Below are 24215 nucleotides of genomic sequence, written 5' to 3'. Positions count from 1 at the left end.
TAACATAAGTTTGTTTCTCAAGACATAACAGAGACAATGAAGTCTTTGAAAATGAACCAAATAACTATGGGGCCCTTTTACTATGGGCGCTAGCCGTTTTAGCGCGCACGCTAAACGCTAACATATCCATAGAATATAATGGTTGCATTAGCATTTAGCACATGCTAATATTTAGCGTGTGGTTAAACAGCTGGGCGCCTTAGGGCTCCTTTTACAAAGGTATACTAGGGCCTTAATGTGTGGAATAGCGTGCACTAAATTGCCGCTACCACCTCCTTTTAAGTAGGAGGTAATAATTTTGCTAGTGCGCGCTATAGCGCGCGGTAATTTTGTACGTGTGTTAAAACCACTAGCGCACCTTAGTAAAAGGAGCCCTATGGGTTTTGTTCTTCTCAACAGAAATATTTTGCTATATTTGATTACCCAAGCAAACCTCCTAGAGGACTTATCAGATAAGTATTTTCCCCTCCTTCATTAATCAATGAGTGCTGTGTTATTAAAACAAGAATAAATTGATTTGTGAATAAATTGCTTTAACCTGTTTTTCCTTTAAACCAGGTGCGGATCAAAGGAATCACTTCACCTTCAACACAGGTAAGTATAGCTTATTTTGGAAAAATTGAGTTCTCAGCCTTTTCTTGAAACAACTGTCCTTCAAAAATTAATTTAAAATAAAAATGTAAGTAGCCCTGGGAGGAATTTTTTTGTTGAAGTTTCCCGTGAAATGTTTTATTACATATCTGACAAAGAATTTCTTATTTTTGGAGCCTAAACAACTGTTAAAATTTGTAGAATCTAGGGAGGGTGCAGCATCGGTAACTTACTAATAATTATTCACAAATATCTCTGTAAATATTTTAGCACACAACTTTTAGGGTGGGGACAGGACTTCAAGGGGGAGAGGAGAGTCGGGGCGGGCGAAAGGAGAGTCGGGGTGGCCAGAGGAGCGTCGGGGCGGGCAAAAGGAGAGTCGGGTGGCGACGGGAAAGTTGGGGCGGCATGCGCGGTATACAGGTGTGCACGGTATATAAAAATGTATTTACATAAATTACATTTTCCCGCGCGCTATACCCATGTGCGCGTTTTACACGGGTGCGCGGTATATGAGTGAAAATACGGTACTTTCAAATTCCTCCAATGTTGGGCTCCTTTTACTAATGGCTCCTTTTATCAAGGTGCGCTACGGGGGTTAGCGCGTCGGACATGTCATCACACTCTAACCCCCGCGGCAAGCCAAAAAACTAACGCCTCGTCAATGGAGGCGACTAGCACGGCAGGCGGTTTAACGCGCGGTATTCTGCGCATTAAACCCCTACCGTGCCTTGATAAAAGGACCCCTAAGCTGTGCTAGCAGTTTTAAAGTGCGCTGACTTGCCGTGCACGCTAGACGCTAACGCCACCATTGAGCTGGTGTTAGTTTTTGGCGCATAGTGCGCACTAAAAACGCTAGCACACCTTAGCAAAGGAGCCCTTAGTCATGATACAATATTCAGGCATCGGCAGTGAGCATTTTGCTCACCGCCAATAGTATTATTCTCAGATATTCAGTCGGGACCTGTGTGGCCTTCGGCTTTGAATATCTGTTATTTTTAAGCCATCTAAAACATTACTGCTTAAGTCAATATTCATCTCTTAAGCAGCCATGGGTTAACACATAATGATAAGATCGCATAAATATTTATCCTATTTATGCACTGACCTTAAGTACTGACCAAATGCTGACTCTGCCCTCAGAAATCCCCATGATTACTGGCTTTGTGTTCAGTAGTAACTGCGATATTCAGTGGCACTCAGATGGTTAAGTGCCACTGAGTATAAGTGGCTAGTCCCAACCAAGTGATTTAGCCAGTCATCAGCCAGCTAAATTGCTTTTTTAGATATTAGGCAGAGTGTTCTTAACTACTTTCATGTATCCAATGATGTCACTTCTTTAGAGAAAACTGCCACATGGTATGAATATTAAGTCAGGAAAAGATGCATTTGTAGACATCATAACATCAGCAAAACTGCCTGGTGTCCAGATCTAGCCTGAACAGACCTCACAGATTGCACATCCAAACCAGAAACTTCAGATGAAATTAATGAACCAAGTTTAGGAGGAGGAGATCTTCCAAAGGAGATTAAACAAGCTTTCTTTGGCGGAGACATATTGGCACCTTCATTAAAAGCCAATCCCACAACAGTATATTTATATTTAGGGCTCTTAATGATAGTGGTGGAAATTGGTACCATTTAGATTTTGCCTTCAATTTCCCATAATAACACTTACCAGGAGAAAATTCCAGAAGATATCATCAGCCAGATTGCCAGTGCTTTGCTGGTACTGCTTATAATTTGCTTGTACTGTAGTTGACTGACTTTGAACACTTTTTTTAATATATCTATAAATTTAATCACCTCACTCATCACTTCCTTTCCTAAAGTATGTATAAATATGTCAGAAACTATTGTCACCATACAGATCTCTGGGGTATCCCACTATTTACCTTTCCCCATTGAGAAAACTAACTACTTTATCCTACTCCCTGTTTTACCCAATTTCCGTCTAAATCCCTTGGACAACTAGGATCCCCAACAAAGATGTTCTTGATCATATAAACTCAGAGTTGTCCCTGGAAAGCAAGATTACCAGACAGAAACAGACCTATTTTGGACATGTGATAAGGGTGAATTCGTTAGAAAAGGAAGTGCTATTTAGAATGGTCAGTGGTAAAAGGAAGCAGGGGAGACCAAAGGCTCGTTGGCTGGATACTATCAAGAATGACATGGAAATGAACATCAAGGAATTTAAAGAAGCTATAGAAAACAAGGAAGCATGGCGAGGACTGGCTTACAGAATATCCAAGGGTTGGACATGACTGAATGCATAGTAGTAAATTACATAAACTAATGTACATGTGGCACAGTGGTTAGAACTACAGCCTTAGCTTCCTGAGGTTGTGGGTTCAAATCCCTCACTGCTCCTTGTGACCTGAGCAAGTCACTTAATCCTCTCATTGTTTCAGGTACACTAGATAATAATAATTTATTCTTATATACCGCTAGACCACCTAGGGTGGTTCTAGGTGGTTCACAAAAGATAAGGCTGAACATCCAGCAAATATACAGTTCAAAAAGATATATCAATTTCTAGAATATACACAATACATGTTTTATTTAAAAAGCATTAGGAAGCTTGGATTACCAATTTGTCAAATAGTTGTGTCTTTAATAGTTTTCTAAAAAAAATAATAGGATGAGACTCCTGCCATGATTTTGCCAAACCAGGCTTTCATTTTGGCTGCCTGAAAAGAAAGAGTTCTCTTGAGAAATCTTTTAAAATGACATGATTTGACAGTAGAATATGTGAATAACTGGATTCTTCGTGTGGGCTTATTGGAGTGATTTAAAGAGAAATGGGAAACAAGGTAACCTGGGGACATAGAGTTTGAGCCCACTTAGGATATAAGTGGTATATAAATGATTAAATAAATAAATTAAATAAATATATATATTTATTTATTTAATCATTTATATACCACTTATATATATATATACCACTTATATATATATATACCACTTATATATATATATATATATATATATACAGTACTCCCCCGAAATTCATGGGGGTTCTGTTCCAGAAACACCTGTGAATTTCAAAAAAACACAAATGTGGTTTTGCGCCTGTTAAAAGGCAGGAGAGGGCAGCTGGGGCGCCAGCAGGTGCAGAAAATCACTCGCGGTATGCTCTGACTGCCTCTTCCTATTACTAAAGTCAGGCTACACAAATCAGGAGCTGCTTTGACATGCAGCTCCTGATTGGTGTAGCCTGACTTTAGTACAGGAAGAGGTGAACGGAGCATACCGCGAATTAGTAATTCTGTGATTCACGAATCGCAAATTTGCGGGGAAACACTGTATATATATATGTATATATATATATTATTTTTTTTTTTTTTTTTAACATTTCCTCGGTGTCTCGAGGAGCTTTTTCAAATGCCTTCTGAAAATTCTTAAACACCATATCAATTATATCCACATGTTCACTAATAACTTAAAAAAAAATTTAATAAGGCAAGACTTCCCTTTTCTAAATCCATGTCGGTTTAGCCACATTACGCCATGTCTATCCATATGGTGAGTGTTCATACCATGTGGCTGGCAGCTGTGATGTAGATTGAGCTGTGTGAACAACAGGATAACCAGACAGACAAGATGAATCAAATGTGTGTGTTTTTGGCTTGGAATTGTTTTCAATCATTTTCTAAGTTTGTGTGTGCTGTTTTCAATTTTCATGGTTATTTTTGTTTCCTTTGTTGATAAAGTCTGTTGACCATTTCTTCAGATTTACTTACAGTGATATCATACATGTTGGTTTTTATTGGGGGAGGGGGGTTGAGGATGAATGAGGCCTTCCCATCCCAAGACAGTTGACAACTATCTATCTTGGAAGGGTAAAAAAATATGAGGTTAATATTCAGCCATGTGGTGAATATGTAATTTAAGCAAAGAACTTAACCCTGGAGAATCCACAAAGAAAACAAGTCCAAGAAAAAGCAAAACACACTGTAGAAAGACGATGTTCCCGAAATGGACTTTATTATAAAGTATATTAAAAAATCAACATTGCAATCCACATAAAAACCTTAAGGAAACGGAGTTCTTGGAGGCTGTACGGGACTGCTTCTTGGAACAGCTTGTCAAGGAACCAACGAGAGGGACGCTATTTTGGATCTAATCCTCAACGGGCTGAATGGACCTGCCAAGGAAGTGGAAGTAGTGGGACCATTAGGAAACAGTGATCACAACATGATACAATTCAAAGTGGAAATAGGAGTGCCAAAGGGAACTATGATGCCATGAGACAAATGGTGAAGAAAAAACTCAGGAACAGCTCCAGGAAAGCACAGACGGTGGAGCAAGCCTGGTCCTTATTCAAAGACACGGTAAACAAAGCGCAAAACCTATATATACTCAGATTTAGGAAAGGGTGCAAAAAGAATCAAGCAAAAGACCCGGCATGGATAACCAATGAAGTCAAGAATGTGATAGGGGACAAGAAAAAATCATTTCGGAAGTGGAAAGAGGATAAAACCGAGGAAAAGTGGAAAGAGCACAGGAAGCATCAAAAAGAATGTCATCGCGTGGTCAGAAAAGCAAAAAAAGAGTATGAAGAGAGACTTGCCAGGGAAGCATGGAATTTTAAACCATTCTTCCGATATGTGAGAGGAAAATAGCCAACGAGGGAGGAGGTGGGACCTCTGGATGAGGGAGACAGGAAGGAAGTGGTGAAGGAGGAAGAAGAGGTGGCAGACAGACTAAACACATTCTTTTCGTCGGTCTTCACAAAGGAGGACACATCCAACGTGCCGGAACTGGAAAAAATCTTCAAGGGGGATCAGGAGGGAAAATTATTATGTATGGAGGTAAGCCTCGAAGACGTACTCAAACAGATAGATAGATTAAAAACTGACAAATCTCCGGGCCCAGATGGAATCCACCCAAGAATACTGAAAGAGCTCAGAGACGAAATGGCAGAGTTGCTGCAGCAGATTTGTAACCTATCCTTGAAAACAGGGGTAATTCCGGAGGACTGGAGGATAGCGAATGTTACACCTATCTTTAAAAAAGGATCAAGAGGCGACCCGGGGAACTACAGACCGATGAGCTTAACCTCAGTTCCGGGGAAGATGGCTGAATCATTGATCAAGGACAGCATCAATGAGCATATAGAAAGAAATAATCTGATGGGAACAAGCCAGCATGGTTTCTGTAAAGGAAGATCATGCCAAACGAACCTACTGCACTTCTTTGAGGGGATAAGTGAACAATTGGACAAAGGTGACCCCATAGACATTGTATATCTGGACTTCCAAAAAGCCTTCGACAAGGTACCCCATGAGGGCCTACTAAGGAAACTGTGGAACCACGGGGTGGAAAGGGAAGTGCACAGATGGATCAAAAATTGGCTGGCGGACAGGAAACAGAGGGTAGGAGTAAAGGGACACTACTCTGACTGGAAAGGGGTCACGAGTGGCGTCCCGCAGGGGTCAGTACTGGGACCGCTGCTGTTCAATATATTCATAAATGACCTGGAGTCAGGGACAAAGTGCGAAGTTATAAAATTCGCGGACGACATGAAACTCTCCAGTAGGGTTAAAACTGTGCAGGAATGCAAAGAACTACAAAGGGACCTGAACAAACTGAGTGAGTGGGCAGACAAGTGGCAGATGAGCTTCAATGTGGAGAAATGTAAAATCTTGCATATAGGGAAAGGAAACCCGATGTATAACTACACGATGGGGGGGATGGTACTGGGAGAAGGCAAACTGGAAAAGGACTGGGGGGGTTTTAGTGGATAGGACAATGAAGCCGGCGGCACAATGCGCAGTGGCCTCAAAGAGGGCGAATAGAATGTTGGGCATTATCAAAAAAGTTATCACTACCAGAACGAAGGAAGTTATCCTGCCACTGTAATTGAAAAAAGTTCCATACAAATGATGAAGATAAGAACTAAATCATTCTCCGTATAAAAAGACCTACTATCAAGTAGGTATAATGTCTGCACCTTGAATGTAGATGCTATTACTGCTGGGTTTATGCTAGCTCTTTATTAAAAATAATCACTCTAGGCATGTTTGTGTTTTATGAGATGCTATAGCACAAAATAGGCTGCCTTTCACTTACCTTTGACCTAAATTTGACATATCAATTTATACCTGATATTTGCATGACTCACTTGGTCATCCAATTCAGTGTTTCTCAAAACGTGGTATGCTTACCCTTGGGGGTAAGTGGCATGGCCGCCAATTTCTGCCCATCTGTAGAGGTGGCTGCCGCCTCCACTGGGAATTCCACGTTCTTGCCTCCCCCCTGCTGTTGAAGCCACTTCCGACGATCTCTGCCTGTCCACCTGCCCCTGCCCCTTTCCCGAAACTGACACAGTTATCACCTTCTTCGAGCTGCACTCACTCCTTTGGTTTTCAGCAGCACTGCTTGCATGGACGGCCCACGCAGCGATTCACACGCTGCATGTAAGTAGCTGACCCAGAAACCTTCTGTCTGACATCAGGTTGACATCAGAGGAAAGGCTTGTGGGTCAACTACATGCAGCATGTGAATTGATGCCTGCACACTCCCCGCTGCAGACATAAGGAGCAAGTGTGACTCAAACAAGTATTGGGTTGGCTTTGGGCGAAGAGGGGGGAGACGGACAGGGAGGGAGGGATATGGAATCCCTGGAGGCAGTTGCGGCATCTATGGATGGACAGCTACTTATGGGCAGGGAGGGGGAGGGGTACAAACTCGACACAAATGGAAGGGAGGTGCATGAACATGGGACACAGAAAAGAGGGAGGAAGGGGACACTAACTTGGGACATATGAGGGAAGGAATAGAAAGGGAGAATTGTTGGGTATGAGAGTGTGAGTGAGAGAGAAATATGATGGCACATGGGGATAGGAAGAAAGGAAAATTGGTTATAGAGAGAGGAGAGGGAGATGCATAAGGAGAGAAAGATGAGAGGGAGAAATGTTGGATATGGTGGTGGAGAGAGAACAGAGGGACAGGTTGAAGGGGATTGCAAGGGGGAGGAATGTTAGACATAGTGATGGAGGGAGAGATGTGGAATTATGCTGCAGAGGGGTGATAGAAAGAGAAATAGGCATGAGGCTGGTGGGCAGTGGTGAAAAATGCTGCACATGATCCAGGGGATGAGAGAGGGAGAAATGTTGGATTTGGTAGAGGGAGTGGGAGAGATGCCTGGATCTCTCAAGACAGATGGACAGTGAGAGAGAGAGAGGGAGACTTGTTGAAAATAGGGGTAGAGGAGAGAGGAAGAAAACTTGGATTCATGGAGGGACAGAGAGAGATTTTGATTGGGGAATGGAATGAGGTCTGGAAGAGAGGAAGCATGCAGGAGGCGGAAAGAAATAAATATTGGATGCACAGTCAGAAGGAAGTGCAACCAGAGATTCATGAAATCACAAGACAACAAAGATAGGAAAAATGATTTTATTTTCAATTTAGTGATCAAAATATGTCAGTTTTGAGAATTTATATGTGCTGTCTATATTTTGCACTATATTTGTCTATTTCTCTATAGTTGTTACAGAGATGGCATTGCATATTTTAAAGTCATCTGCCTTGACCTATTTTAAAACAAAGATGAATATAAATGAGAATTAACATTTTCTATGCATACAGTGTGCTTTGTGTTTTTTTTTTAATTTTGTGGTTGCCATCATGTATTAAGATATTATATGTATACAAAAAATGGATAGAAAAAATTACATTACAATTATTATAGGGTTGGGGTCAGGGGCGCAGCCTGGGTGGGGTACTCGGTTGATATTTATTAGACTTAGAGATACTTGGCTTGAAGAAGTTGAGTAACTCTGATCTAACTTATATGTCTAGCAGCTGAGTAATGTTGCTTATATGAACATGTTATATGTTTAAATGGCACTATTCCAGGTGCCCCTTTTTCTGCTGTATAATTTTAGCCACGTGGAAGGGCATAATCGAAAGGGACGTCTAAATCCGTTTATGTCCGTTTATGTCCATCCAAAGTTAAAAAGAGCTTAAGACACATTTTCGAAAGATGCGCCCAACTTTTTTTTTGTTTTGCCGATCTGATCGTCCAAGCCACTAAATCGTCTATCTTTATACCACATTTTCGTCCAACTTTCCGTCGAAGTCCAAAATGCCTAGAACAAGCCCTGTTGGACGTGGGAGGGGTCTGCAAAGTAATGGACTGTAACCCAGACATGCCACCTAAATAATGGGGTACCTTACAGGGCACTGCTGTGAATTTCACAAAAAGGATGCCATGGCTTCTCCTCCCTACAGCTCCCTTATAGGTGATGGTGAGCCCCTCAAACCACCTCCAGAATCCCCTAGACCCACTTATGTACCACCCCAATAGCCCTTATGGCTGCAGGAGCCATTTATATGCCAGTACAAAAGGGTTTTGGGGGTGTATAGGGGAGTGCACATATTTAAGTATCAATGCAGTGATTACAGGGGCTTATGAGCATGGGTCCTCCTCTCCATAAGTCCCTAACCCACCCCCAAGATGACTTAAGCTGCCTCTGGGCTGGACGACTAGGCTTTCCTATGCCAGGCAGCCAGGTGATGATAGTCTAGAGGCTGAATTTTAAAGTTATGATTAAAATTTTTATTGGGGGGGTTGGTGATCACTGGGGTAGTGTGTGGGGGTCTGTTTTATGTGTTTGCAGTGCTTATCTGGTGACTTTAGGTGGTTTTTTGTGACTTAGACCATGTTTTACATGGTCTAAGTCACAACGTCCAAGTTCCGTCTATGCTGTATTATAAAACGTTCGGTTATACATGCAATACGACTAAGTCTAAGCCAGCCCACGTCCCGCCCAATTCCCACCCTTGACACTCCTCCTGAAATGCTCCGTTTAGCTCTGGTCGTTCAGCGGCACTGTGAAGGCCTAGGTCGTTTATGAATACGTCCAAAACCCGGTTTTATTATCGGCACTTGGACATATTTTGACAATGTTCGTCCAAGTGCCAACTTAGGCCATTTTTTGGACATTTTTCACTTTTGATTATGAGCCCCATTTAAGTGACCCAAATTTCTTTTTATAAATACTTATACAGCAAGTGCCACTGCCAGCCACAGACCGGTAAGTGCTTTTGAATATTGACTTTTATATTCAAAATGATTTAACAGGTCAGGAGACACTCCTGATGGTTAATTTAAATTTAGTTTAATTACACATTTAGGCCCTGATTCTGCTAAGTGCATCCCGATTGTAGGCAGCTGTAGGCATCCTACAGCTGTCTAATCAGCCTATCGGGAGGCACGTTTTTAAAATAATGCTCCCCAGGCAGGTCGCCTATATTGAAGGCACCTCCGGGAGCTTAGGGAGGCCCGCAAGCATAGGAGGGGCCTTAGGAGCCTGGGCCAATCCGGCCCTAGGATCCTGTGGGTTGGGCAGGGGAGGGGCTTTAGTTTGGGCGGGTTTTGTTCCGATTCTGTATAGGACGCCTGGGACAAGTGTCCTATACAGAATCTGGGCCTTATGGTTTTCAAGTTTAAATATATAACATCCAATATTTCCTTATAACAAAGTATGCCATCAACAGATATTATACATTTATAAACTCATTAACATCAATCTTAATTTTAAAAACATCTAAAATAACTATCAACAGGTAATATACATTTACAGTATCCTTAACATCAATCTTAACCAATTAAGGTGCTTCTGAAATAACACTGGCTTTATTGTCTTTCTAAATAACCCAATACTGGATAGATTTCTAATTTCATTGGGTAAAACGTTTCATAGACGTGCAGCTCTATCCAGAAGCATTTTCTTTCTAAAGGAGAATAATCTACACTCCTCCCTCCTTATTCACGGTTTCAGCACCTGAAGTTTCAGCTATTCACAGTTTTTAGTGTGCTGGCTCCCCCCCCCCCCCCAAATTACATCATCCATGGTCAATTTATACATCTATTCTTTATTGAATCACAACACGTTTTATAAGAGCTGTGATTCAATAAAGAATATTATTATTTTCATCACAGAATTCTAGTGATTTTCTCCCTACTAGTAAATTCAATTTATACATCTGCCACCAACATCTTTTTTTTTTTCTCTATAAGTAAATCAAGTAAAGGGGTGCAGAGAGGGCCGGGAATAACCTTGCATACCTGCCATTGCAAAGGGTGGGCTAAATCCTCGTTTCCACCTGGCCAAGTGCAACCACGGCTTATCTCCTCCGGGACCCTCGCACGCCAGGCATCAGCTGCCGCCACTCCCCTCGAGCTTCTGTTGCCATGGCCCAGACTGGAGCGCCGCCCAGCCATTGGCCGAGACCGTCACATGAGCACCGCTGTTATTTGGGTCCGCGGCTCTGAGGAGAGGAGATGGGCCTGGCACGAGGAGGGATCCAGAGGTAAGAGCAGCGGCTTGGTGGGGTGGAAGGGGTTGGAGCGATGTGACGGGAGCTGGTGGTGGGCTTCTCTCTCTCCCCTGCTTTGTAGATGGGTCAGGGTTAAGGAGAGACCCGGGCAGGCAGGGGGGAGGAGGCGAATAACTCTCTCATATGTTATTTGTGGTTTTATCATATTCTCGAGGGTTATTAACAGAAAACCGCCAATAACATGAGAAAGTTATTCACAGTTTTTCCGTATTCGCGGCTATGTTTCACCCGTAACCATCGCGAATACGGAGGGAGGAGTGTACAATCTTTAATGGATGATATCACTAACTGCAATTCTCCTGAGGAATGCAAATTTCTTGTTGATTTGCATACAATTATCAAGTTTGTCAGATAACTAGGATATAACTCAGATAAAATATTTTAAAAATAAAAACCAAACTTTTAAAATCATATTCTTACTGCAATTGGCAACCAGTGTAGTTTTCTTAAAAATGGAGTAGCATGATTATATATCTCTTTCCCCCTCTTTCCCCCCCTTTTACTAAACTATGATAGCGATTAGAGCAGGGAGCCACGCTTCTCCCGACGCTAATAGAGTTCCTATGAGCGTTGGGAGCTGCACGGAGCATTCAGCACAGCTCCCTGTCCTAAAAACCGCTATTGTGGTTTAGTAAAAGTGTGTGTGTGGGGGGGGGGGGGGTAATTTAGGTGCTACATTCTGCACAAACATCTGTTTAACAGGAATACCTAACAAGATATTATTATTACAATTACTCAAAAGCTAATTCTTTTCAATTGGAAAACTTCACATCTTCTTAATATCCCTGTTTGGTGGAGCTCAATCCTTTTTCATCAGAGATGTGAAATGGTGATAGCAGAAAAATTGGGAACAATTAGAACATTTCACAAGTATTGGTCTCTTTTATCTTCTTTTTGTGATCCTTCTTAGTCTCAATCCTTTTGAGAAAATGGTATAGTGGTATAATTAGTGTTTCCTCCTCCCCCCTCTTTTTTTTAATGCACTGTGCTTCCAACATTTGTATTTTGTAGTATTTAATGTAAAAATTTGCTTTCTTATGCTCTTTATGTACTTACTTCAACTATGTTACTAAGATTGTTGAGCATCTACTGTTTTTTCTAATTATATTCTCCAATAAAATATCTTGGATTAAAAAAAAGGAATACCTAACAAGCAAATATTACAGTAATCCATGGAAGTAATTACAAGGGACTGGACAATAACCTGTAAATAATTTCTCTCTAAGAAATGTTTCATTCTATACAACAATTCTAACTTGATCCAGATTTTCCTAATCAGATTCCAATGTTAGGCCAACATCCAACCAAACTCCCAATAATTTAATTTCTTCTTTAAATTCCAAATCTACTCATATGTTATTAAGTTTCACTGTTACTATGGGAACAACCTGATTTCCTTTTCCTCCTCATCATACTAAATGGGGTGGTTTTAATTACATTTGACCCCCCCCCTCCTCTTTTGCGAAGGCGCTTTTGACTTTTTTATTGCCGGCCATGGGGGTATTAGCTCTGATGCTCATAGGAATTCTATGAACGTCGGAGCTAATATCACCGCTGCAATAAAAAAAAGCCTCCACCTGATAGTACAGTTTTCTATCAGCAGCCTTGCATCCCTTCACTTTTTTAACTTTTTTGGGACCCTCAGCGCCACCACTCAGAGCTCAATTAATTTTCATTGCTCTAAGCTTTATGTGCCAGCTCCTCATCGGTTCCCTTAATTTAATTTCAATCTTATATAGTAAAATAAATTAAACAAAAGCTAATATTTAAATGTATAAGATTGAAATTAAATTAAGGGAACCGATGAGGAGCTGGCACATAAAGCTTAGAGCAATGAAATTTAATTGAGCTCTGAGTGGTGGCGCTGAGGGTCCCAAAAAAGTTAAAAAAGTGAAGGGATGCAAGGCTGCTGATAGAAAACTGTACTATCAGGTGGAGAAATTGTTTGATAGTTGTAGCTCCCTTAAACTATAATATAAGTTGTGCACTGGTTGATAAAAAAAAGCCTAACATGGCATCGTAAAAGGGGGCCTAAATTAATTGTGTGGAGCGACTGACTGATATTCAGTGGCACATAAGTGGTTAGTGGGGCTGAATATCACTACTGGGAGCCGGCTATTTTGTGGGCAGTCCATAGGCGGATTTAGCACTTATTCAGTTGAGTGCATCAGCACTTAACCACCTATTAAGCAGCCAAATCGAACCACAAAAACACAATCCTATCATTATGCAGTGTCACTTGAGTAGTTAAAGTGCTGAATTTCTCACTTAAATGTATAAGAGACAGATGACCACATAAACCTTGATATTCAACCTGGACATGGCCAGGATTTGAATATTATAGCATAAAGCCGACCACTAACTGATTATTTACCTCCATATTTTTATTTTAAGGTACAAATTTTAAGTAAATGCTTTTAATAAATATTTTACATAATATTTTTCTAGGAATAGTTTTTGTATAAATTGATATACATTTTTCAGAAATGTGCATGAATTCCTAAGAAACTAAATTGTATGCAAATTGAAACAAATATCCTAGACATTCATCCAACCGAAAGAGCTTGACATTTATGTAAAAACCTTTGCAAACATTTTTTGCTTCTAAAACAAACAACTCACTACCTTCTTTAAAAAGATCAGACCGAGCAGTTTCATCATGAACAGACAAGTTTTTGACATCAGACAAACTGTCAGTTATTTTAGTCTATCTGGTACACTCTGGGGAATTCCCCTAAATATTCTTACTCCTACATGCCCAAACGACTTTTCATTAGGTTGAATGAAATTTCCTCAGGGAAGTAATCAAGAAAATGAACCTTTATAAAAAAAATAAAAATAAAAATAAAAAAGGTGTGAAATTATGGGCTTTAAATCCTACATGTATAACAGTAATAAAGCAGAGATCAGCAGATCAGGTTTATTTGACCAACACTGTCTTTCTACTTGCACCATCTATATTTATCTAGATAAAGATATTCCTCAGCTGTCAACTATACAAATTTGAGGGAAGGGTTAAAACATGGACCTGACGGACCTCGCGGATCTAAATCTGCACGTCCTTAAAAATCTGAGGTTCGTGCCACATGTAGTTAGTTTCTGGCTCTGACAGACCTCGATGACAATTTAGCTCTGACCAATCCGTCTCAGCATAGGGAGGGAAAAGTATTAGGATCCGTCAGCGTTAAAATGTCATAGAGGTCTGTCAGAGCCAGAGACTAAAACCATTCCCTTAATGAACTTTTGCAGAAAATCTCTCCTGCAAAAGATGCCAGTGGCGGGGACCCAGCCCAACCGTCCGGGCTCTATAAACATTCAATTATTGCCAGCAAAGTAGCCGCACCACTTTTAGTCTCTGGCTCTAACAGACCTCTATGACATTTTAGCGCTGACGGATCCTAATACTTTTCCCTCCCTATGCTGAGACGGATCCGTCAGAGCTAAATTGTCATCGAGGTCTGTCAGAGCCAGAACCTAACTACAAGTGGCACGGACCTCAAGATTTTTAAGGATGTGCGGTTTTAGATCTGCGAGATCCGTGAGGTCCACGTTTTACCCCTTTCCCAAATTTGACTATCTACACTCCTGTAACTGAATTGATAAATCTTGCCTACATTTACTTGAGTCTAATCTACTTGGGATATTACCCAGTTAATTTTAGATTATCACTTTTTCTCCATTAGTCAAAGCCATTCTGCTGTGTTGTGTCCTCTTCGTAGCCTCTCTATGCACGCTGGCTTTGATTTCTTTCCTTTCAAGTTATCTAGAGCTCCTGATGACTGTGCAAATATAAGCAAGGTTATTTGTAAAATGCAATGTTCCTGTCCCCCTGATGGGGCTAATTGGAGAGTGCTGAAATGCTAGTCAGAAGAGATTGGAAAAGGAACATGTATACATGAGTTCATTGGCTCAGATTCTAAATAAGAGATCTAAAGTTAGAGCTTAATTGGCACCAATAACAAGCAATTAGCACCTCAAAAATGTGGTTGGGGCAGATCATGGGTATGTCCTGTTTTTGAACTTAGGCGCTGGTATTTAGGCCAAGAACTCTGGCATAAATAGGCCGCAACTAAGATTAGGACACCTACTGGTGCTTAAATCCACTTTAGGTGCTGCTAGGTGTGATTCTATAAATGGCGTCTAACTTAAATTTGACATGCGCTAAGTGCCGCATTCCTCAGTGCCTATGTTGTAGGCATCGTTTACAGACTTGAGGCCTTTGTGTTAAATTCAGGAGACGCTTTACTTCTTCTGTGGAAAATATTTTTCTTTTCGTCCCTGATCAACAAAATCAAGCTACCACTTTTGTTAATGTTAGCAATTGTGGAATGGAAATCAGTGACTGGTCTTCTTCCCATCATATTAAGCTTAACACCACAAAAATTACAGTTCTGTTGTTCAGCATTTCAGTGATATTCTAAGCTTAATCCATGTATATACTTACCTGTAGGTCACACCCCTACTTTGTACCTTAAAATTCATGTGCATGTGATGGCTCATCCAGGGATGCATCATTTCCCTTCCCTTTCTTATCCATCAACACTGGAACATCTCCCTTTCCCCTCCCTATTCCCTCTATGGTCTCCCCACACTCCATGGGCAGCAGCTACAAATAATGCCCTCCCCCTTCCCCCATACCCTTGCTTTCCTTCATAACTGTTCCCAGTTTCTACCCTGGTACTAAGGGCCTTTACTCAGTTCTTATCCTTCTTGACCTGTCTTCTACCTTTGATACTGTTAATCACTACTTACTCCTTGATACGCTGTCCTCGCTTGGATTCCACAAATCTGTCCTCTTCTGGTTTGCCTCCTACCTCTCCCATTGTACCTTTTCTGTATGCGTTGTTGGGTCCTCTTCTGTTATCGTTTGGCATAATCCAGGGTTCTATCTTAGGACCTCTTCCTTTCTCTCACTGTACCTTTTCCCTCAGTGCTCTGATCTCCTCCCTTGGCTTCCAGTATCACCCATATGCTGATGACTCCTAGATCTACATCCCTGCACCCGAAATTTCACCTAAAGTCCAAGAAAAAGTCTCAGCCTGTTTGGCTGACATTGCTGCCTGGACGTCTAGCCACCATCTGAAACGAAACAAGTCCAGGACAGAGCTGATCCTATTTCCTCCTAGGCCCTCTGCGCCTCTTCTTCCATTCTCTATCGCTGTAAAAAAAATACTATTATTATTCCAGTCTCCAGTCACAACCTTCGACTCTGACCTTGCATTTTCTACGCATGTCCAATAGACTGCTAAAGCGTGTCACTTCTTTCTCTGTATCACCAAAATTTGCCCCTTCCTCTCTGACTTGGACCCTTGTCTACACTCTCATAACCTCATGCTTAGACTACTGCAATTTACTTGTGACAGATCTCCCATTGAACCGCTTCTCCCCTCTGCAGTCAGTGCAAAACTCAGCTACACAACTTTATCAACTGCCAACCTCGCTACACTCACCTTACACCTCTCCTCAAATCATTTCACTGACTCACTTCCACCTCCGCATAGAGTTCAAAATCCTCTTAGTGAAAGGAGAAGATAGTGGATATTGTGGAAGGGCAGACTGTATGGGGTATTCAACTTTTATCTGCCATCATGTTTCTATGTATCTATTACTAACCTACAAGTGCCTTCATGTCACAGCCCCTCAATATTTCTTCTTATATGCCTCTCCAAGAACTCCATTCCTTAGATGAGATGCTTTTAACTGTACTCTTCTTCTCCACTGCCAATTCCAGACTGAGTTTGTCCGTCATGCCCCTTCCCTTCCCTTGTTTAAAAGCAGACTGAAACCCTAACTTTTTGATATAGCTTTCAATCTAAAACCTTAATCCCCATTGCCCACCACAATAGCCAGCAGATTAACCATCCCACCCTAACTGTATTCCCAAACCCAGGCATCCTGTTTTCGGCATTGTCTGTTTAGATTGTAAGCTCTTTCGAGCAGGGACTGTCTCCTTTATGACTCTGTACAGTGCTGTTACATTTGGCTGCACTCTAGAAATAATAGTAGTACTGAGTCTTCCTATATAGGCCTCTGCTCCGATGCACAGTTAAGTCACACTTTCTGCCTAACAGAAAAGGCATCGTGGGCTGACATTCTAAAGCATTTTACCGTGGTTATGATTTCAGCAGGGTCTAATTGATATGTGTTAATAAAGACCTATTTGAAGAATCCATAAATTTGCTTTGGTACTCCATTTGTGGGGATTTGGTTTCAGTTTTTGGTTGCTCTATTCATATGTGTGCACATACATATGTAACTATTAGAAATCTGGCTACATCTGCTCAGACAAGATCCTCCATCCCTTTTGTACTTCCATTAAATAATAATAATAATAACTTTATTCTTATATACCATGTCTTACTATTCTATATATTTTATAGATTTCCCCCATATCCTTTTGTCTCTAATATGTTTGTAATGTCTTGTCCGTATAGTTTTGTATTATTAGTTTGCAATTCCTCTTGTTTTTACTATTTTATATTCTGTACACCGCTTAGAAGTACAATAAACAGTAAAACAAATCTTAAATAAACTACACTAAATAGATTTAGGTTAAAAAGAGAGGTTTTAGTAAGCAGAGAACTATGAAACTGAAAGGACAAAAAGGGTTATTATTGTATCTTTAAAAGGAATAGTAAAACCATGGATCTGTAAAACCAATGAAGGAAAATTGCTTCTTTGTGTTACCACATTGCCATATATTTTAAAGGGTTTAATTTCAGTCAAGTGGGCCTGGGATAGGCACGTGGGATCTCTCGGAGAGAGAAAGAGATAATGGTTACTGTGGATGGGCCATTTGGCCTTTATTTGCCGTCAAGTTTCTATGTTTCTAATTCACAATAATATCTAAGTAAACATTTAATTGTGATAAGTCAGATTAGAAAAGATCCACACCAACTGGACATCGTCTACATAATAATAAGCACTCATTTTGTGACTCTGGATTGGCGTAACCACTCAGGGGCTGATTTCACAAATGGTGGTTTAAGTTGGGTAGCAGCAGATATTGTAATCACAACCTAACTTAAGTGACCCACATCCTTAAAATCTACTTGAAAGCCCATTTAAAACAACAATGTAGCTGCCTACCTGCGCCTCCCGAAGTTGTGCTGTAATCATGGCTAGGGAGGCACCTACGATTGAAGTAGGCATGGCCAATGTTGGAAATGCCAGTAGGCACCGGTAGGTGCCTCTGTAGATGCAGTTCGCATAAAAGTTAGTTGCTGGAAATCTAGGCCTTCAAAACCTTGGCCTAAAGTTCCAGCACCTACATTTCATGCACGTTGTCGTCGCATGATTGATATTTGATTAGTGGCGCTTTGTAGGCAGCCGCTGATAGCGGTGCCATTTGCAGAATCTAGCCCCCCCAGCATTGCCAAGAAGATATTGAACATCTAAAATAGATTCTCAGGGAGCATCACAGTCCAAGAATCATGACTGAAAGACTGATACATCCCAGTAAACAGCAAAAGGATGATCAGACACAAAGGACTGAAATCATTTCAGAGCCATGATGCTTACCTTAAGATTTTAAAAGGCAGGATGGTAGAAGCTGATGATATACAAGATCAAATGTCATACTTAACTTGAGTGCTACTAACTGTGCTAATCGTCCATCATCTAAGCTAGAGAAAGTAAAGCCTGCTCAGTACTGTGATTTTTCTGAAAACTTGACTGCCTATGGTGAAATATATTCATGTGATAATTGAATCAGAAATGCAAATTCCAGAATGTTGGACAAGAATGCAGGTTGAATTGATCTGACCATATGTTCTTCAGTGAAGATCTCACCCAAGTCTCTTTCCAAACTATGGGATCAGTGCCTTCTGACAAACTCAAGTTTACTCTAGTGGAGATATATTGAGCCAATCCAGTTTGAAGATTTTATCAGTAAAGCAAGAAAAAGGTCATGCAGAGCCTATGATATTTGTAGAGATAAAAGAACATGGCTTAAACAGACTGTTGCAATCTAGTTAAACACTTTCAGTATGCATTGCAAATAAGAAGGATAGCTGAATGTACTCATTAGTGGCAAATCATCAATACCTCTGAGATTTACATTCATATCCTGAGAAATAACCAATGATTTTCCCTTCACTGTCCCATAGAGAGACTCTTTTACAAAACTGCGATAGCATTTTCTTAGCGCGGGAAGCCATGCTGAATGGCCCGCGCTGCTTCCAACAATTATAGAGTTCCTATAAGCATCGGGAGCAGCGCGGGCCATTCAGCGCGGCTCACTGCGCGAGAAACTGCTAGCGCAGTTTTATAGATGAGGGGTAAGCCTTAGAAATAGATTACTGAATTGTTTAAACTTTATTTACAGAATGAGCTGTAGAGCCCTTTGTAGTTAAGCCAGGTCTGGGAATATCTTTTAGGAATCGAGTGATCGGAGATGAATTATGAAATGTTGTTAATTGATGTTTAGATTGAGAACCACCTTGGCTAATGTTCTTGGAATAACACTCCTTCTTTGTGAAACAAATTGCCACTTTATATTCAGCATGCCATAACTTACACAGAGATGAGCATGTTTTCTGCCAGCATTTCTTTGCTGAATGTATATTTTCAAAATAAGAAGGCTGGCATGATACTATGGATGAACACAGAGGGGAGGGGAGGGGAGGGGAGACATGATTGAGACATTTAAGTACATCACGGGACGTGTCGAGGTGGAAGATGATGTTTTCTTTCTCAAAGGTCCCTCAGCCACAAGAGGGCATCCGCTCAAACTCAGGGGAGGGAAATTTCATGGCGACGCCAGGAAGTACTTCTTCACGAAAAGAGTGATAGATCATTGGAACAGGCTTCCAGTGCAGGTGGATCAAGGCCAGCAGCATCCCAGACTTTAAGAATAAATGGGATATCTACGTGGGATCACTACGAGGGTGAAGATAAGGAATAGGGTCACAAGGGTATAGACTTAAGGGGGTGGGTCAGTAGAGTGGGCAGACTTGATGGGCTGTAGCCCTTTTCTACCATCATCTTTCTATGTTTCTATGTTTCACAGGAAGAGCATTTTGGCTGATTTTGTAATGGAGCTAACTTATCTAAAATGTTACACTGCAAGTCATTCCAACAAATGACCTGCTCATCCAGAGACAACTCATTTATTTGTTTATTCAGAATTTACTAAGTTGCCTTTTTTTGTCATACAAGTCAAAATGGTTTAAAATCATAATAAAATTAATGGAAAAGGAACTCCAGTTTAGGATACAGGCTGGTATGCTTCATTTACATTGTTAGAAGGTGGGATGAGATCAATGACCACTAGGAGAATATAGGTGTGTGGGGGGGGGGGGGGGGGGGTGGGGGGGGGATGGGGGTTTCATGCCTTAATCCCTCCAGTGGTTATCTGGTCAATTTGGGCACCTTTCTGATGCACATAAATAAACTACCGCAGTACCTGTTAATGATGTCACACAGTAAGCTTTTTTCTGTGTATTAAGTGCAAGTTAAGGGTTAGATTCAGTAAATGGCACCCAAATTTGGGTGCTGGAAAAAATTAGCACCCAGTGATATTCTGTAATAGCTGCTCTAAATTCTGCATCCAGCTTTGGGTATGAGGACTTCCACCAGCTGAAACCTTTTGGAGGATCTGTGAAATTTTTCCCTCCAAACCACATTTGCGTTTTACCGGAGCGTCACTTGCACACTGCCCAAAGCCCTCCCCCACTGCCCGAAGCTCCCCCCCCCCATGTTGGTTTTATGGGCACCTGGGCAGGAATAGTGGGAGGACTCCCTCCAGAGGTCGAAGGCACAGAGTCCAGGCAAATTTTGCCTCCCATGCGGGCCGCAGCGCACATGGAATATGGCTGCACATCCGACAGCCATCCACCACAAATAAGGCATGAATCCGCCAAATCCTGCCCTAGGGAGTCCATCTGAGTGGTTTTCTGGCAAAAACATAGCTTGCAAGTGTTAAAAATAACATTTCAAATCGGGAAAATCCAAGATGGCCGCTGCAAGTGCCGATTTAATTTGCACTAAAATAGCCCGGGAAAAATACAAGAAGCCCTCAAAAATGGTGATTTTAAGATTTTAGGGGTAGGTGTAAGACATGCAGGAAAACCTCCCTTTTTAAGACCCCCCCCCCCAAATTGCTGATTCAGGTTGTCAGCCTGTACTCACCGTGACATATGCTGACTGGAAAAACACTGCTGAAAGAGCTGAAACAGCTAAAGGGGAGATTCTCTGCCTTAGAAAACAGGCAAGCTGGACTTCAAATCTTTGGACTACCCAATCGGCCAGACGATCACAGCCGGGTACTTCCGCCACCCTCGAACACATTGCAGACACCTGGCAGAGGAATTCAGTCTGGCCCTGAACCCGGGTGCACCTCCACAGAGCCACGCAGCCTGCATTTGACCCACTAGTGGATGAACCTGGGATGAGCCAACTCCTAAAGAGAGATAAATCCCCTGAGCCCCGATCTGAAGTGCTGGCTGTCCAGAGGGTGCACTGACAAGCAGCCTACCCCCTGGAAGCACACTTTTCCAAAGATCTGCGATCTCCCACAGTCAGAGCTGTCCTCGTAGGGAACCGCTGCGGCATGAGGGCAAAAACCGCACATGAAAAGACCGAATTTTAAATAAAATAAACACGAGCAGAAAAGACAAGTTCCTACAGCCTGGCATGTAAAAAACTGGTTCTTGAGGAGACAGTGCTGATGTAACAAGGGAGGAGTCTAAAGCTCTGGAATATGAGGTTTCCTACAAGTCCTGGCGAGTAGAGGAAAATTACCCACTAGTCCCAGAATAAAGTGGGATTGTACAAGAACAATGATTATGTCAAGATAGTGGCGTCATTCTTTTACTGATGTTGACGGGTTGAGGTGCCATAAATACTGTGGAAGGAATAACTCTGTGGGCCCTTTCCCTGAAGATGTGATTCAGTGAACAGGGTACTTCTGTTGGGACGTAGGAGCAAATTGTCTGTGGTGATGATATTTGTGGATGGACTCTTTCACAGATAAGTTTCTTTTTTTTGAATTATTGTTTGATTTTTTTTTTTTTTAAATCTTGCTCCACTTCAGAGTTTTGCACAAGAATATACAGGTCTCTGTGGTTGAAGAGGAACCTCCTTGGCATTATTACGGATGACCCTGGTGGAGGTTTTTCTGACCTATGGTCAGTGTGAACCTACTATTACACCGTATACCTGGTCAGTAAGTATTATTATTATTACACAGTATACCTGATAAGGTCTTTTTTATCACCATTTTGTCATGCCTTAGATATATCGATGCTGATACTAGTTTCTCCTCTGCAACAGAAGAGGGTTTCTGTATTATTTGGATATGTACAACTCCCACATGTGGTAAACACCTACTTGAGAGTGACTAAAAGCAGTACATGTGAGTAGGTGGTATACCAGCATAATAAAATGAGTAAGGTTTTGTATGCATTAGGCCTTCATTACCTGAGGACCATGAACCAAACTCTGACTAAGCCAGGAACCATCTTTTTAGGCTAATACTGTCATGGCTAATTCCAGACTTCCTGCAGCACTGGATACTGACATTCTAAGAAGAAACATCTTTATTGTCTCTCTCTGGCATAAAACCTACAGAGTGAGATTTACACTGACACTGGTATGGGGTAGTCTTACTGATCATCTTGTAAACCACCAACAGTACCAGCTTTGATAAGGAGAGCCACCTGCAAGGCCAAGGGTCTCATTATATCATCTACAGGAGAAGCATTCCTATGTCTTAAACAAGCATGCAAATATCAGGGGACAGAATGATCCTCATAAAGCACAACTTTCAAAACCATTTATTTAGATAAGTAGAGGTTTCACTGGGTAAATCAGCCTGTCTGACTAAGCTACTTTACAGTTGACTATTATAGCTGGGCACTGGTCCGTTGCTTATAGGTAATGGCTTTTTGGCTAGGCCACTAACTTAGTCTAGTCGGTTTTCTATGGAGTTGTTGAACTGGAGTAACTGCAGGAATAAGGTAACACCCAAGTCTGATGAACCAAAATAATTTTATTCTGTGCTGCCCATCTCTTTTGCACACAAAACAGTTCCTCAAAATATTAGTGCAAAACAAACAAAAACACAGGAACTTTCTTCTTAAGTAAATTGGCCAAAATTTTGTCTTAAATCAACTTTAAGAGTTCATTCATTCAAGATTCAAAAGAAAACATCAGTGATTCATTCTTATGTCATGGGTCAGTTCATTCACCAGCCTCCATGCAGGCATTGGCCTGATCTAGGCCAGACTTGCTTAAGTTCAGCCCTCTTTCATCCAGCCCAATGGCTCAGAGGAAAAACACTTTTAAACTTCAAGCCTTGCTTTAGCTATACCATGGAAGAGGTTCTTGGATGACCCTTTTTTTCTGTGGGAGGGTTCTGAACAACATCTCAAATAATTCTTACAATGGATTAACACTAGGGATCCTCACTAACAGTTTACACTATGTATAGCGCACAGAAAATATAATTTTTGGATATGGAAATTATTAAGGAAGGGTCCCAACTGAGTACACGTTTGTTTAGGAAACCTGTAGCCCGCAATACACTGTTACATTTCTCTAGCTACCATCCTTACCATCTGAAGTTTAATCTCCCAGTTAGTCAGTTTTTAAGGGTATCGTCAAGTCTTAAATACTTTAAAATAGCAGCAGATCAGTTACAGGTTTAAGACTCGGGAATATCCAGCGAGGGTTATTAGACAAGCATATTTAAGAGCCAGATATGCCAATAGAGAACTACACTTGCAAGGAAGAGAAACCTCCACTCAGTCTGACCAATTGATCTGTGTATTACCCTACTCCTAGGCAGCAAAAGAATTAATAGCCCAGATGAAAACATATTGGCATGTGTTACAACTACATGCAGTGTTTGCAGAAATCCCTATATTTGCCTTTAAAAGGGGTAAAACGATAGGACAGGTCTTGATTCAACAAAAACTAGGTAAAAGAGTAAATAGAATAGAAGGTAATCACACAAGTTGTGGTCAATGTCAGTGGGGTGGTACTAATATAGAGGGTGAATCATGGACTGATCCTCAAACAGGGAAAATTATAAGAGCTGGTGTATGTAGGTCATACCTCACGTTCTATTCAGTTGAGGTTAAATGAACATAAATCTCAGTTCAAAACAGTAAATTTGCAAGCTCCTATTGTTGAACATTGCCTTAGCAAACAACACAATCCTCATGAGTTACAATGAAGAATAATTGTATTGAGAAGGGGAGGGAGCGTGGTAACCTCGAGGAATATTTGAACTATAAAGAGCAACGTTGGAAATATACGTTAAATAC

Source organism: Geotrypetes seraphini, chromosome 3, assembly GCF_902459505.1.
Source record: "Geotrypetes seraphini chromosome 3, aGeoSer1.1, whole genome shotgun sequence".
Lineage (NCBI taxonomy): Eukaryota > Metazoa > Chordata > Amphibia > Gymnophiona > Dermophiidae > Geotrypetes > Geotrypetes seraphini.
This window is presented reverse-complemented; position numbering follows the sequence as displayed.